The following is a 16,648-nucleotide window of genomic DNA, read 5'->3' as shown; positions in this document are numbered from 1 at the left end:
TGAAAAATGATCTTGATGAGAACATTTTAGGCAAAAGGATAAAGCTATGGAGAGAGAAAAGAACAGAATCTGTCCTGAAGTTGGCATCGATCCCAAGGTGGCTATAACATAAGAAATCTCTAAATTCCGTGAAAATGGCTAAAGTCACCAAAGGAAGTATGCTACCGAGCAGACAAAATGGAAGTGGAATGCCTACCCTTAGGGGCCAGGCGAGAGAAGAGAATCCAGTCAAAAGACTAGATTCTATGTTCAGAGAGACCTATTTCATTTTCTCCAAGGACTAGAGAAAGGAGTCACAAGCCATGGAGAAGTTAAAGAAGGTGAAGCTGAAAGATATAATTTGAGGATTGTTTTGAGGTTACTAGTGATTTCTGAGAAGGAAAAAGGAAGCCACATTGCATGAATTGTGTGGTAGAGAGAGGGAGCTATTTCGGAGACGCTTGTAATGAAAGAAAGGCGTGATAGAATGGTAATGTGAGGGGAGAACAGAATGAAGGAAACGTCCATAATCCCAGTGAAGCTTTCTTCCTGCAACTGGAGCCAATTTTCTCTTGCTCCTCTAATAGATGGGGTAGAATGAAAGTCAGCATCACTCATCCTAAAGACAGTCTTAGAAAACTTAACAGGTCCGTTATCCTCCAGTCCTTTCCCCATCAGCAGTATTTCCGTAGGAATGAATCTGACAGAGCCACAGTTGGGCAAATGACAGTGCTCGCTGTGGACCCAAAACTAAAACGTTTTTAGTTTGAAATTAAATGTTTCTTGTACAAGGATAATTTAAAGGCAATTCAAATTGAGTTACATAAAAAGCATTTATTCTATTGTCCTTTAGGTTCGAGCTCCAGGATAGATGATAATGGTGGTTTACTTTTTATTAACATCAGTTCTAAGTCCTATTTCTCTTTGCAAGTTTAATTGCCTATAGGTAAAAAATGAAGTTACCAGGCGGATACAGGTAATCTAAACAGATTCCTTTCTTGCTCCCAGGTTCTTGCACTATTAGTGTTAATATGGTAATAATGATTTGTTAAGTAGCTACTATTTTCTAGGGTTATTAATTACATCTAATCCTTGCAACAATAGCAGGGTATATATTACCACACTCTCGCTTTACTTTACGGAAATTGAAGCTCAGAGAATTCAATTAAATTGCTCCAGATCACACTGCTAGTAAGTTGAGGAGACTAGAATGTCTTACCCTCATTGTCTATATTGACCATATTTTTTAAATAAAAAATTTGAACCCACAGTAAACAATAGCATATCATATTTGAGATTGGTTTTTAATTTTATAAAATTTTCAATATCATGAAAAATCTCTTATGTGTTTGTAACATTACTATTTCCTTTATATTGCAAAGCATGTCTTTTATAGGTGAATTATCCTCCTTAATTATCATAATTAATGAGTAATAACCAATTTTGTTCATAATTTTTCTTTTTATTTTGTTATTTTGGGGAACTGAAGAATCCCAAATCATTCTAAAATATATGATTAATGGCGGTTTCTTTTCTGGTTAGTTTTTCAGACCCTCTGGGAAGTTCTTTATTCATGTTTGATAGCAAATCAAAGGAGGAAAATAAACTTACCTCTCATTCATCAAGTGCTTAAGTGAATTACTGAGGAATGTTATTTGTTTTTCTAGTCCTCCATGTAGAGGACAATTGCGATTATATAATTATGTGTTTTGAATCTAGACATTTTTCCTTAAAAAAAAAAAAAGAATGTTTCCAATCAACCAATTGCATCAAGGAGCTATGAGGTGGCATCAATAAAGTTGAGTGAACTGATCTGTGGTAATTTGGAGAATTGTTCAGCAAGTATTCACTCCCTTGCCACTCACACTATAGGTGGGATCCATTTCACCCACTTCATGATGTTGGGCTTGGCCTTGTAACTTGCTCTGGCCAATTTGCTATTAGTAGTCATGATGTGAGCAGAAACCTAAAATGTGCTTGGTTCTTCATTTGGCATTCCAGTGACGTGCTGTCAGGAGAGCATGCCTCAGGTAGAACAAAAGGATGCAAAACAAACCTGAACTTAACCCACAGTCTGAATCCAAGCCAGAAGCAGAGCCCACTCATCTGAGCCTTGTTTAAATCAGCTGAACTGTAGTTGACCTACAAATCCCTGAGCATGAGAACATTGAATTTGGTTTGAGTGTTATTGCAGCAATAACTAATACACAGACAGGATGTTTTTCTTGAATAAAATTCAAAGACTTATCCAAAACTATAAAAAAAAATAGCTTGGAATAGATTGGGAAAAATGTATATATAAAGTCCTTATTCACATGAAGTTTTATACCCAGCTTAGGATCTGAACATTGACCTGTTTGCTGACATATTACTCTCCTGGAAGAACTAGATATGGATCTAATGTGCAAATAAGTTCTGGTGTCAAGTGAGGGCTAGGTTGGGTTAGGATTGTATGAAATCATAAAAAGTTGTATGAAATCATGCAGTTGTCAAGAGTAACCTGTATACCAGGGCTCTCAGCATCAAAGTTCAAGCCCTACTTCTGCCCAATCCTGCTGCCTTTATTATCCCACAGGTGTTCTTGAGATTACGGCCTCTAATGCTCAGTCTGTTTCCTAGGGAATCTGATTTAAGGCAGCAAATGATGTCTGGGGTTTTATCTTATATATGTGAAAAATACATAGCAACTACATATATGTTCTACACACTTGTGTGCACACTTATAAATTCGTCAAAAATTTCTGCAATGATGCAAAAAGAATTTGTAGCAATGAAAATAGGAATGGGGAATTATTAATGAGAGGATTTACTCTTTTCTTGATATCTTTTGAAATTTTCTAAGAGTTTACATTACTTTTCTAATAAAGAACCTTAAAAAGACATTTTAAAGGCAGAAATATAATAAAAATCTGTAGGCTCTAATAGGGAGGAGAGCCGAACCAAAAGTTCTGACCATAGGTTCGGTGCCTGTAGCTCAGTGAGTAGGGTGTCAGCCACATACATCTGAGTTGGTGGGTTTGAGCCTGACCTGGGCCAGCTAAAACAACAATGACAACTGTAACCAATAAAAAAAAAAAAAAAATAGCTAGGCGTTGTGATGGGTGCATGTAGTCCCTGCTACTGGGGAGGCTGAGGCAAGAGAATCAGTTAAGCCCAAGAGTGTGAGGTTGCTGTGAGCTGTGATGCTACAGCACTCTACCAAGGGTGACATAGTGAGATTTTTTTGAGACATAGTGACTGTCTCAAAAAAAACCAAAACACCAAAAAAAGTTCTGAACATAAGCCAATTTATTTTTCTAAGGATAGGATAGTCAGTTGTACAAAATCTCATAATACAGGGTGTCCCCAAAGTTGCCCATAAAGTTGCCATACATAGGGAAAATGGGAAATTGCAGCTAAATGTACCTTTATTTACAAAATATTCATTACAAAATTTTACAAAGAGGTGGCCAACATGTAGAGAATATTTTATATGGACTATTTTGTATTTTAGTAGCAAATTTACCTAAAGACATTGTCTTAAAGATATGTACAATTTAAGCAGTAGAAGAAACAAGTTTTCTTTTCCCAAGTAACATTATTTTTATTTTAATAACACAAGGACAATATAAAGAGGTTAAACAATGCAAAAAAGTGAAAAAAAAAAAGTTAAAAAAAATTGCTGCCAATCCCACTACATAGAAATAGCTCTACTATGGAAATCTTTCTGTATATCTATATACAGATGGAGGCATAGCTCTATAAATTGGTGGAAGTAATTTTTTAATGAGATTATATTCTAAATAAAGAATATTAAATTTAAATATATTTGAATTTAAAAGAAATAAAATTGAAGAATTTGTGTCCTAAATGATTTCTCGAAGCTTAAGAAAGGAGATAAAAAAAATTAAGATGTTGAAGTCATTTTTAAAAATTGCTTTTTCTGTGTTAAACAGTATTGATTGAAATCCCTGCTATGGGAAATGAGGGCATCACTAACAAAAGCTAACATTTATTGAGTGATTACAATATTGCCCAGCACTATTTTAAATGTTTTAAGTATATTAAATTATGTAATCCTTCAAATAAACCCAGGAGGTACGTATCATTCTGTTTTTTCAAAAGAATAAAGTACAGAAAGTTTACAAGCTTCCCTAGGGCCACGTTACTAAGGAAGCAGCAAAACTGGAATTCAGACCTGGGCCCAGAGCCCCTGCCTTCTATCTTCACTGCCTCCTTACAGTTTGGTGCCTATGTTCCCTCTGGTGAGCTAAAATTTGTTTTGTGCTGCCAAATTTTATATTATTTGTATTATTTTATGTGCCATGGTTTTTTGATCACTGTTTTAGTATTTGTCCCATATTTAGGTGGATTTCATAATGATTCTCAGTCTTTTTATATAGATTTTTCATTTAGGAGTCCAGTAATTTGTTTTTTCTTTTTGTTTTATTTTGTTTGCCCCTCCCAGTAAGAGCCCATGAATCCTGTATTCCTGGAGTTCTTTCAGATTGGAGAAGGTTTGTTTGATGTTCTGACATCTTGGTTGGATATAATCTCCCTGGGCCATATACTTTTTTTTCCTTTAGAAATTTTTTTCTTATATTTCTGCACTGTTTTAGACTGGGTCATGCTATGAGGAAGTAAAGACAGCCTCAAAATTTTCTCCTTTACAGGGGCTTTTCTTATTCTGCCTGATGCCTAAAGAATGCTGTCTTTTTCGTCCCTGCCTTATCCGTCCCTTCCCCTCCTTTCTCTCCCTTCTATTTATTTTCTTTCTTCCATCCTTCCTTCCTTCCTTCCTTCCTTCCTTCCTTCCTTCCTTCCTTCCTTCCTTCCTTCCTTCCTTCCTTTCTTTCTTTTTGAGACAGAGTGTCACTTTGTCACCTTCAGTAGAGTGCTGTGGCACCTACTGAGCCAACCACTCCCGAGGTTGGCTCACAGCAACCTCAAACTCTTGGGTTTAAGTGATTCTCTTGTCTCAGTCTCCCAAGTAGCTGGGTCTACAGGTGCCCACAAAAAAGCCTGGCTATTTTTTTTTAGAGACAAGGTCTTGCTCTTGCTCAAGCTGGTCTTGAACTCGTGAGCTCAAGCAATCCACTTGCTTTGGCCTTCTAGAATGCTAGGATTACAGGCATGAACCACCATGACGGCTTCCTTCCTTTTTTCTTAAGAAAGGGTCTCTTACGCAGCCTTAAAAAATGATAGAGACCTTATCTCTTTTACATTTACATGGATGGAGCTGGAACATAGTAAAGTATCTCAAGAATGGAAAAAAAATATCCAGTGTACTCAGTACTATTATGAAACCAATTTATAATCACTCACACTTTCATATGAAAGTGTATGTATGAATAGATCACAACTATGGCCCAAGATGAAGGAGGGAGGAGGGGGGATGGGAGGGGAAGGGAGAGGTCAGATGGAGGGAGGATGAATGGTGGGATCACACCTATGGTGCATAATGCAAGGGTACGTGCTGGATCTATTAGTATAGAGTATAAATGTCTTAACACAATAATTACATAAACGAGATGAGGTATATATTAACCAGTGTGATGTAAGTGGTCCTAATTCTATATGAAATCAGCATATTGTACCCCATAAATGCATTTAATGTATACATGATCTATGTGTTTATGATTTAATAAAAAAAAATAAAGAGTCTCCCTAAGCTGCCCAAGCTAGAGTGCCATGGCTCAATCACAGTTCACTGAAGTTTTGAACTCCTGAGCTCAAGTGATCTGCCATCTCAGCCTCCCAAGTAGCTGGGGCCACAGGCATGCGCCACCACACGTAGCCTGTTTATTTTCTGTATTTTTTTTTTTTTTTTTTTTGTAGAGACAGAGTCTCACTTTACTGCCCTCGGTAGAGTACCATGGCGTCACACGGCTCACGGCAACCTCCAGCTCTTGGGCTTACGTGATTCTCTTGCCTCAGCCTCCCGAGTAGCTGGGACTACAGGCGTCCACCACAACGCCGGGCTATTTTTTGTTGCAGTTTGGCCGGGGCTGGGTTTGAACCCACCACCCTCGGCATATGGGGCCGGCACCCTACTCACTGAGCCACAGGTGCCGCCCTGTTTTCTGTATTTTAAAAATATTTTTTAATAAGGTTATGTCTTTATTAGTGTTGATTATTCTGTATGACATTTTCTTTTAGGTTTGTGTGAACGTTTAGTTGTCTGGAATCATTCTATCTTAATTTCCGAGTGTTCATTCTGCTGGAATCATTCTTTCTGAGGTTTATTTTCTGGTAGTAATTCTTTGGGAGATTTTATTGTTCAATGAGTTAAGCTCACTAGTGTCTGGTGCGTTCTGCTGAGTTGTAGGTATCTGTGCTCCATACTGTTAATTACTTCAATTGTTTCAATCCTCATCTGCCTCTTCCATATTTTACCTGGTGATTGATTTTACTGATGACTATCGCAAACTATTTTCCTGTCTCAGTAATTCAGTTTTTCATCTTTGTCCCTTCTGTTTCTAATTTATTTGTTACATCTGTAATGATGCTTATTTGGCCCTCAGTTGAAATCTCATAATCTGCCGTTTCTTCTCCTTTCATTCTTTCCTTATCATACTGTTTCTAGATCTTATTTATTAACATAGTAGATTGTGTTCTCACTTCTTTTCACCTTATTCCTGCTTGGTTAGTGTTATCCAGAACTTACCTTTTTTCTAATATATTGAATTCTTTATTCTTTTTCCACTGTGGCTGAGCTGACTTTCTTTCTGTGACACAATTTAAGGACGTTTTCTATAGCACAAGGACAAGGCATGGGAGGAGAAAGGGGATGCTTAGAGGAAATGGTGGCTAGTATTTGTAACAATTCCCAGGCTCCACTGTCATAGCTGAAGTTTTCTTAACGTTCTGTACTGGGGCTATCTATTAGGGAAACAGTCTGCCTTAACAAGCAATTCTCAAACCTTGGAGATTTAATACAACAAAAGTTTATTATGCTCCACTTCTGTCATAGCCCAAAGAGGACCTTGTGGGAGAAGGGAGCCAGAGTCTAAATTCCTTCTATCTTGTGGAGCCATCCTCTCCATGTGGCCTCTAGTGCCACTATGAAAAGAGGAGAAAGTACAAGCTCTCATATGGGTCTGGAAGATGCATTTGTGACTTTATCCCACATTTTATTGCCTGAAACTCAATTTCACGGCCCCATTAGAGGTACAAAGTAGCTTAAAGATACAGAGACAATGTGTGCTGGGGAGGAAGATTGGAAGGGTTTGGTAATCATATAACATTGTTTCTGTCGCAGGTTCAGTCACTGCTTTGTTGCTTACAAAATAATTGCAGAGAGTGGGGACTTGTGAGCTGCAGACCAGTGCTCCCGATCCGTGCCGCAATCCAGTTTGTCTCACTGAGAGTGAGTCCACCTCATGGTTAGGTGCCCCTGTTGAACCAGTTTCTTCCAACTCTCCTTTCTATGACAAAAATAAGATGACTAACTTAGTTTTACTCCAAAAGCTAAATATTGGAGTATTAGAATTCTCAGGCATTTGTTTGACTTAATAGTACAGAGGGGTAAGTCTTAACATTTCAAGAGCTATGACATCTGTGAGCCTCACAGGGTCCTGGTGGCCTAACAGTGAGTTCCTTTGCCCGTGCTCCCCACCTATCCAGTTGCGATCTCAGCTGGACCAGGTTCACCTCACTCTAATAGGTTTTACCTTCAATTCAGCCCGCAAAATTACTCAAATAAGTCAATCCCATTTTCCAGTGGGAACCGGAAGGTAGCTTATCTGCTTGTTACTAAACTGCCTGACTCTCACAGCCCTTGCTAATTCTGTGGGGCCTTGCATAGTGCACAGTGTGCTCTTCCTCTGGAGTGTGAATATATGAGGCTCACAATTAAAGTTCATGAACTCATCCTAGAAAAAAGACTACATATGTCATTGCTGAACATCACTACGGTCACCTTCAAAGTACTACCCTTAGGAATCTATGCTCTGAGGCCCACTTCTCGTTCACCCTTTAAAGCACCTTTTCTAGAATGAGTTAGTGAACTTAATTGTCTGTCGACAGCTCTGGTGATCATTCCAAAAAAAGAGTCCCAAAATAGCTTAATTGTCCTACCTCATATGTAACTAACAAATTGCTGTAAATCTCATCTGTCCAGTACTGGGCATCATACGTTTGGCAATTTCGTACTACAAGGTGAAGGATCCTTCATTCACTGACAGGAAGAATAGAAGGTGATCAGAAGAGGATTTGGAAGGCTTACCACACTTGTAGTCCTCTATCTTGCCCTAGAATTTTGTGGGTCTTTTTTTTTCTTCTCATTATTTTTGTTAAGAATTTATCATGTGGCACGTGTTTCATTGTTTGGTCTAGGTTTTTTTTTTTGTTGTTGTTGTTGTTCCTTTACTTCACTGTGTGAGAAAGATTTTTAAGATAATTTTATTTTGTTTCAAAATTCTTTATTGACAATCATCTTGGAGAGATGTGTAGAAGAACATTATATAAGGGTGTTCAGTAGCATCAATGTCATTATTGGATGTGAACGATAAATAAGACAGGAAACTTTACAAAAGAATGAGGTTATTTGTATAGTGGCATTAAAAAAAGCAAAAATAACTCATAGACTTAAAAATGAATTGAGTAAAGCCATTCATATGTTTAAGCCATAAGATGTCATTTTATTTTCATCACTCTGAACAATCTTACTATTTTTGAGAGGCTAATATATTGGTGCCAACAAAGACAAGCTGGAGCATCTGACTTTCGGAGCATTCCCAAGAACACATCATATTTTAGGGACTAACTTTAATTCTAAAGATTAAGAAACTACTTCTTATTTCCACTTCTAGAACACTCTGTAGGTCATATCTTCGTGCAGATCCACATAATATGTAATAATTTCCATTATCAGTGCACTTTATCTCTGTAGACTTCCCGTGAGTTGGCAATTATAAGCACTATCTTTCACCTGTAGTAAAAAATAATATGCTAGTCCACATGTTTGATCTTGAGTCTGACAGAGTTCATAAAATGCCATATACTTCTGTTATGGCTGAATCAGCTGCCTTCTTCTATGTAACCTGCTTTTATTGCTGACTTTTTTTTAGACAATCTCACTCTGTCGCCCTGGGTAGAATGCAGTGCCATCATAGCTCACAGTTACCTCAAACTCTTAGGCTCATGTGATCCTCTTGTCTTAGTTTTTCTATTTTTGATAGAGACAGGGTCTTGAACCCCTGAGCTCAAGCAACCCACCTATCTGGGCCCGCCAGAGTGCTGGGATTGTAGCTCTAACACTGCTCTCCCTCTCCTTCCCCTCCTCTTCTGTTCTGTTTCAATCTTCCTCTTCCCTCTTCCTCTCTCTATGTTGCTTCCTCCATTTTCAGCAATCTGCTTTGTACTTTCCCCCTATGATTATAACTATGCCACATGGTCAGTAATCTTAGAAAATACTCACATTCATTCAAGAAATGTTTTTTGATTACCTACCATGTCAAATCAAGTCAGGGACACAACAGAATCAACCTTAAAAAAGTTTAAAATATAGTAGGAGAGATGAAAGAATATCAAAAACACCATGAGTGCAAAAATGGATATATTCAAGGATTTTATGGAGTACAGAAGAGGAGCATCTATTACACTAAAATTCAGTGGAAACTAGAATTTAATATCCTTCCTTAGTTATTCACAGGACAGCTATAGTAATTTCAAATCAACAAAGCAGTTCCATCTCTAGAGATTCTTCACAAATGCATCTTCTGTATTATGTGATCCCTGGAACATGGCTTGATAGAAATATTACTTTTGTTTGATTTTTAGCACCTTTTTTTTTTTTTGTAGAGACAGAGTCTCACTTTATGGCCCTCGGTAGAGTGCCGTGGCCTCACACAGCTCACAGTAACCTCCAACTCCTGGGCTGAAGCGATTCTCCTGCCTCAGCCTCCCGAGTAGCTGGGACTACAGGCACCCGCCACAACGCCCAGCTATTTTTTTGTTGCAGTTTGGCCGGGCCGGGTTTGAACCCGCCACCCTTGGTATATGGGGCTGGCGCCTTACCGACTGACCCACAGGCGCCGCCCGATTTTTAGCACCTTTTTGACCAATGTAGTATTTACAGAGGTTGCCAAAAAATGTATACACATTTTAAGAAAGGAAAAGACTATTGAATTTGTAGTATTTAAGTCATGTTGACTTCTGCAATTGTAAGAAAGCTGTGACTTGTATTCGTCCTTTGTTGTCAATATATCTTGAATATTACAAGTTTAATACAGTTTTTCTCCTTCTTTCCTTCCCTCCTTCCTTTCTCTTTCTTTTTGTTGAGACAGGATCTCACTCTTAAGAGGTGATCTCACTCTGTCACTCTGAGTAGAGTGCAGCAGTGTTATCGTAGCTCAAGGCAGCCTCTGACTCCAGGGCTCCAGAAATCCTCCTGCCTCAGCGTCCCAAGAATCTGGAACTATAGTCACACATCATGATGTTGGGCTCAGTTTTTTTCCTTTCTTTCAATGTGTATACATTTTTTGGCAATCTCTGTATTTTAATGTGGTTGAATTTTTGCAAGCCAAGAGGGCCAGATGACTTTGTTCCCAGTCCATGATGACAGGAGTCCTGTCTTCCCTTATGGATGATAAATGTTTGTTGTCTATTTGCTTTGATCATTGAATTAAACAATCATTTCAATAAAGTCATTTACTTTTGCAGATTTAGAATTCTGTATTACTCCAAAGGAAAATGAAATGGAAATACCAAGAACTCAAGTGACCTAGATCTTATAAAAAAAGAATGTCTTTAAATACCTCCTCTCCTTAAAATGAAGATGCTGCTATAATGATCTGATAGATACTCAGAACATTTGCGTGTAGAACCCTTCACTTAGTTGTGAAATCATTCAACAATAATGGTATTTAAATTCTAATTTTCCAATTTGTTATTAGGCGCCTACCTTGTAGGCCCTACTTAATAAGAACTCTCAAGTTTGATGTGTTAAAATAATTCCTTGCTAGAGAGAGGGCAGGCAGCTCTTGTAGTAGTCAAAGACCATTACTGGTCTCTAGGAAAGACGGTCTGTTTGAACAATTGTATAGCCAGTCATGTATATAAGTTTAAAAACCATTAAAGGATCACTCATGAACTAGCACTTGGCATTTCTTCTTAATCAGATGGTAAGTGGAATAGGCAACTTAAGTGGTGCTCTGAGAACTCCCACACCAAAATGTCAATCCATCTTCTATAATTTTCATTTTAATTTTCTTAACCTTATTCTTTGGAGTTGGGAAAACTATTTGGTTTTTGATGCCTCAAATGATAAGGAGAATTTTAACAGAAAGAATAAATGGGTAGCAACATTCCTATTATGGAGAATTGTTGGTTGAAAACTTTTCGGTTTAAATAAACTATTTAGGAAAATATGTTCCAATTAATAAGCTTGTGCCAAATGTCTAAGATGATGATGATGGTGGTGGTGGTGGCCCTAACATGTATGAAGCAATTACAATATGCTAGGCACATTGCTAAGAATTTAACATGAATTATGATCCTTACATTGACAAAATGTTAGATACTTTCACTACTTGTGTTTTTTGGTTAAAGAAACTGAAGTTTAAAGTAGTTGAGTAGAGAGCAACGGGTATACAATTAATAGGTTTGGGGGGCTGAGGATTTAACCTGGATTTCTGACTATTCTGTCAAAGCTCTTAACCAATACTCCATAAGTGTCCTGGGCCACAGGAAAGAACACCTGGAATAAGGACAAACCAGGCTGTCTTACAATTGTCTTCCCATTTCAACTTTCTTCAAAATGGCTTGTCTCAACTTCTACTTTAATTGCTAATTTATTTGTCCAGCAGCCATTTATTGGTCACTAACTATGATCCTGGGGCTGTGCTTAATACTGTTACCATAAAAATGACTGTAAGGTAATCTACTCTCTCAAGCAGCTCACAGCCCCATGGGACATACAGAAGATAAAGATTATGGGTACAGCATAGTAAAGACTGTCGGGGACAAGCAAGGTGTGCTAGACACCCAAGGCTGGCACTGGGGAGGCTTTTATGACCAACAAAGTGAGACAGCACTAGAGGAGGTTTACCTTCCTCTAGCAAAAGTAACTGTGAAATATCACTTCCTGTGGGCCACGGCAGCAAGTACTCATAATTTCAACACATACATGGCTTTGATGACTTAGGAGTGTGGCTTCCATTTAACCTAAATCCTGACAAGACACCCTATTAAATCATTGCCTTTAATTTAGTTTCATTTTACAACATCAGAGTTAGCTCAGTTACTTTTAAGTTATTAACTCAGATGCTGTTTTCTGTATTACCAGAGAAATATGCAGAGATATTTTATGAGTTTTCATGTCTAAACTGTTAATCTAGCATGATTTTGATCCTGATGATCACATCCTAATTTTGCTTACAATATTTTCTTTATGGGATCTCAATCTCATTTACTTTTAGTATTTTTTAAATTATATTTCATTTTACTGTGGAAAATTAATGGTTTATAATTACTATCAAAAACTTCTATCACTGACATAGCTGATGAATAGCTTCTAGAGGAGAAAGATATAAAAAAAAAATATATGTAATTTTCTAAGGATGATCCAAATTCCAAATAAAGATTAAATATGCACTAAGTCAATAATGATAAAATACCATAATACTTTCATTTCTGAAATGAGATACTATATAAATATTCTTATTTCATACCTAACCTATTATAAGTTTATTTTATTCCAGATAATTCATATCTCTACATTAATCTCCATGGTGGTTTCATTAAAAACAGGAGTTGTTAGTATTTATCTTATTAAATTCTTTCTTCCTGTACTTACTTACTCTATTGAATTTTTAAGTTATGTTCAAGTAAAGCAAAGTAATTGCATTAAACAAAATATTTTGTTCAGTTTTTCTGAATATTTCTGATACTGATTTGAAGGTAAGGGTTAACACCATTTGCCCAATCAACATTTTATGATTGGGTAGAAGCTGATATTTTGGGTTATTCATCTCTATTTTTTTTGTATACATTTGAAAAATTTCTCAAATGCCTTAGAGGAACAATGTATTGTGTACATGAGTTCAATTAAAAATAAGACATGTCAATTTCCTGTTCAATTACTGTAATTATTTCACAATGTTTGACTTTCATGATTTAAGGTTTATTATTATTCCCATTTTTGCAGATTTAATCTCACAGCTTCAAATTCACAAGATCTGGCATCAAAGTTATAAAAGAGAATAATCATAGAGCAGAACTATCATGTCTTTAATTCTAGATAGAGAATTTATCTTAACTGCTTTGGAAGACACATCACACTGTTGAGTCACATGTAACTTTGTTTTACAACTAAGACATGTTAGTCTTTTACTTAAGTTGTGACCGCTAAGCCACGCCTTTTTTTTTTTTCTTGTAGAGACAGAGTCTTACTTCATCGCCCTTGGTAGAGTGCTGTGGGGTCACACAGCTCACAGCAACCTCCAACTCCTGGGCTTAGATGATTCTCTTGCCTCAGCCTCCCGAATAGCTGGAACTATTTTTTAGTTGCAGTTTGGCTGGGGCTGAGTTTGAACCTATCACCCTTGGTGTATGGGGCTGTTACCCTACCCACTGAGTCACAGATGCTGTCCCTAAGCCTCACTTTTTGTTCCGGGTACGTAATAACAGCAATTCTTAGATGAAACTGGGAGAGTATTAACTGAACATAGATGAATAGAGTAGAAAAATATTTTTATTATTACAAATATTTTTTCTTTCTCTTTCATACTTTATACATTTTATAGCTATTATAATAATAATAGTTTTTTTCTTTCAAGTGATGTGGCAGTGTGGGCTTGTACTAGTTCATAAGGACTGGTTACTATGCTCATCTTCTCAACTCCAAGTCTGTGACATTGGGTAGATAGCTTGAAATTGGCCACAGCAGGAGTATTTACAGCATGGGGAGTAACAAATGCAACAAATCAGGGCCCTTTTTTTTTTTTAAAACCTGAGGAGATGGTTGTGAAACATTTACCAACATAATACCATTACTATTATTATGAATGTTAATTTGCGATCTTTTTTTTTTGTGTGACAAACAGCTCATTTTGTTGCCCAAACAGAGTGCCATGGCATCACAGCTCACAGCAACCTCAAACTTTTGGGCTCAAGTGATTCTCTGGTCTCAGTCTCCCAAGTAGCTGGGATTACAGGGGCCTGACACAACACCTAGTTATTTTTAGAGATGGGGGTCTCGCTTTTGCTCAGGCTGGTCTTGAACTCCTGGACTCAAGCAATCTGCCCATCTTGGCCTCCTAGAGTGCTGGGATTACAGGCGTGAGCCACCATGCCTGACCTAATTTGTGGAATTTTGATAATTATACCAAAGTTATATAAGAGAATGTTATTTTTTTAAAGTAAATATCCTGCAATAGTTAAGGACAAAGATGTTTTATGTCTGTAATGTACTCTCAAGAGATTTGGGAGGACATATACATTTATTGACACAGTAAAATCTCCATAGTTGGCCACCTCCCTACATTGGCTACCTCCTTAAGTTGACCTAATTTTCATATACCAGACATGCATCACATGTACATATATATAAGTATATATAATCTATATACATAAAAGTATAGATATAGTATATATATAGATTATATAGACTATATTTACACACACACAATCATGTACCACATAATAATGCTTTGGTCAAAGACAGACTAAATCTATAACAGTGGGCCACAGGATTATAATACCATATTTTTACTGTACCTTTTCTATGTTTAGATGTACATACTTATCATTGTATTACAATTGCCTACAGTGTTCAGAGCAGTAGCATGATGTACAGGTTTGCATAGCCCATGAACAAGAAGCTATACCACATAACTAAGTGTGTAGTAGGCCATGCCATCTAGGTTTGTGCAAGTACGATCTATGATGCTCCTGTAATGACAAAATAGCCTGATGCATTTCTTGGAAGGCATCCCATTGGTAAGTGATGTATAACTGTGTATATATGTTAGTGTGTGTGTGTATGTGTACACAGTCTCCATATATAAAGGCATGACAGAGAGAGAGGGAGAAATAAAGCAAATGTGGTAAAATGTTAACATTTGTAAAATTTGAGTCATGGTTATAAGGAATTCTTTATATTATTTTTGTATTTTTACCCATAACTCTAAAATTATTTTAAAATAAAAAATTAAAAAGAAGTATCCTTAAGGTAAAGAGAAAGTGTTACAAGAAACAAAGAATGTAAAAGAACTAACAAAAACTCAAGAGCACATTCTTTTTTTTTTTTTTTCCCCAAGAGCACATTCTTGAAAGGTGATATACCCTGTTTTCCCGAAAATAAGACAGTGTCTTTTTTTAAGGTGTGCTCCCAAAGATGCGCTAGGTCTTATTTTCAGGGGACGTCTTATCTTTTCTGTAAGTAGGTCTTATTTTCGGAGGATGTCTTATTTTGGGGGGAACGAGGTAGTAGTATTCAGGAGTACAGACTCTGGAGCTAAGCTGCTTGGGTTCAAAGGTCGGCATTTCTGGGTGTTTTTATGGACTTGGCTCAGTAAACCTGTCTGCCTGAGTCCTCAGTAAAATGAAGATAAATAATAATACCTGTGCAAAGGAAAACTATTTCTATAGTCACTTGTGATAGCAAATGTGTGCATTTTCTACACCAAGTGAAATGCCAATTCACTGCAGATACTAACTGGGTATCCTACAATTTATTTTTTTCCTTTTATTAAGTCATATATATATATATATAGATCATGAATACATTTATACATTTGTGGGGTACAGTGTGTTGATTTTTTAATACAATTTGGAGTGCTTACATCAAACTAAATAATACAGATTTCACCTCATTTACTTAATTATTGTGATAAGACATTAATGTTCTATACTTGGTAGATTTGACTTGTACCTTGCAATATGCTCCATAGGTGTGGTCCCATCGCTTACTCTCCCTCTGTTGAACCTCCTCCCTCCCCTCCCATCCCCCTCTACTTCTCTCCTTCATCCAGGGCTATTGTGATCTATTGTTCATAAGAAAGTGTGAGTTCTTCTAGATTGATTTCATAAAAGTACTGAGTACATTGGATACTTTTTCTTCTGATATCCTACAATCTAATTCAATTCTTATATTAACTATTCAGAGGTAGCATAGACCCCACAGGTTAAGGGCTCAGTCCCACATGACAGCTCCCCACTTCATACACCATTGCAAATGTTGGGTCCCCAAGTAACTCGTATTTCTTTATGACTTGGCTACAAATCCAGGATTTTCAGAATCTCTTCCTCAGCTTTGATAATTTGCTATACTGGCTCACAGAATTCAGGGAAAGATTTTGCTTACTATTATCAATTTATTACAAGGATATTATAAAGTGTACAATTAAACAATCAGGTGAAGAAGTACATAGGGTGAAGTCTGGAAGGTCCTGAGCCCAAGAGCTTTGGTCCTGTGGAGCTGGGGTACACTGCCTTCTGAGCATGTGGATGTGTTTATCAACTCAGAAGATCTTCAAACCCCTTTCTTTATGGTTTTTATGGAGGTTCCACTACATATCATGATTGATTAAATTATTGGCCATTGGGGATTTACTCAATCTCCAACCCCTCTCCACTTGTCCTGGAGGTGTGACAGTGAGCTGAAAGTTCCAATTCTCTAATCATATGGTTGGTTCCTCCAGCAATCAGCCCTCATCCTCTAAGTGTCACTAATTAGCATAAACTC

The sequence above is a fragment of the Nycticebus coucang genome, chromosome 13, assembly GCF_027406575.1.
Source record: "Nycticebus coucang isolate mNycCou1 chromosome 13, mNycCou1.pri, whole genome shotgun sequence".
NCBI lineage: Eukaryota > Metazoa > Chordata > Mammalia > Primates > Lorisidae > Nycticebus > Nycticebus coucang.
This window is presented reverse-complemented; position numbering follows the sequence as displayed.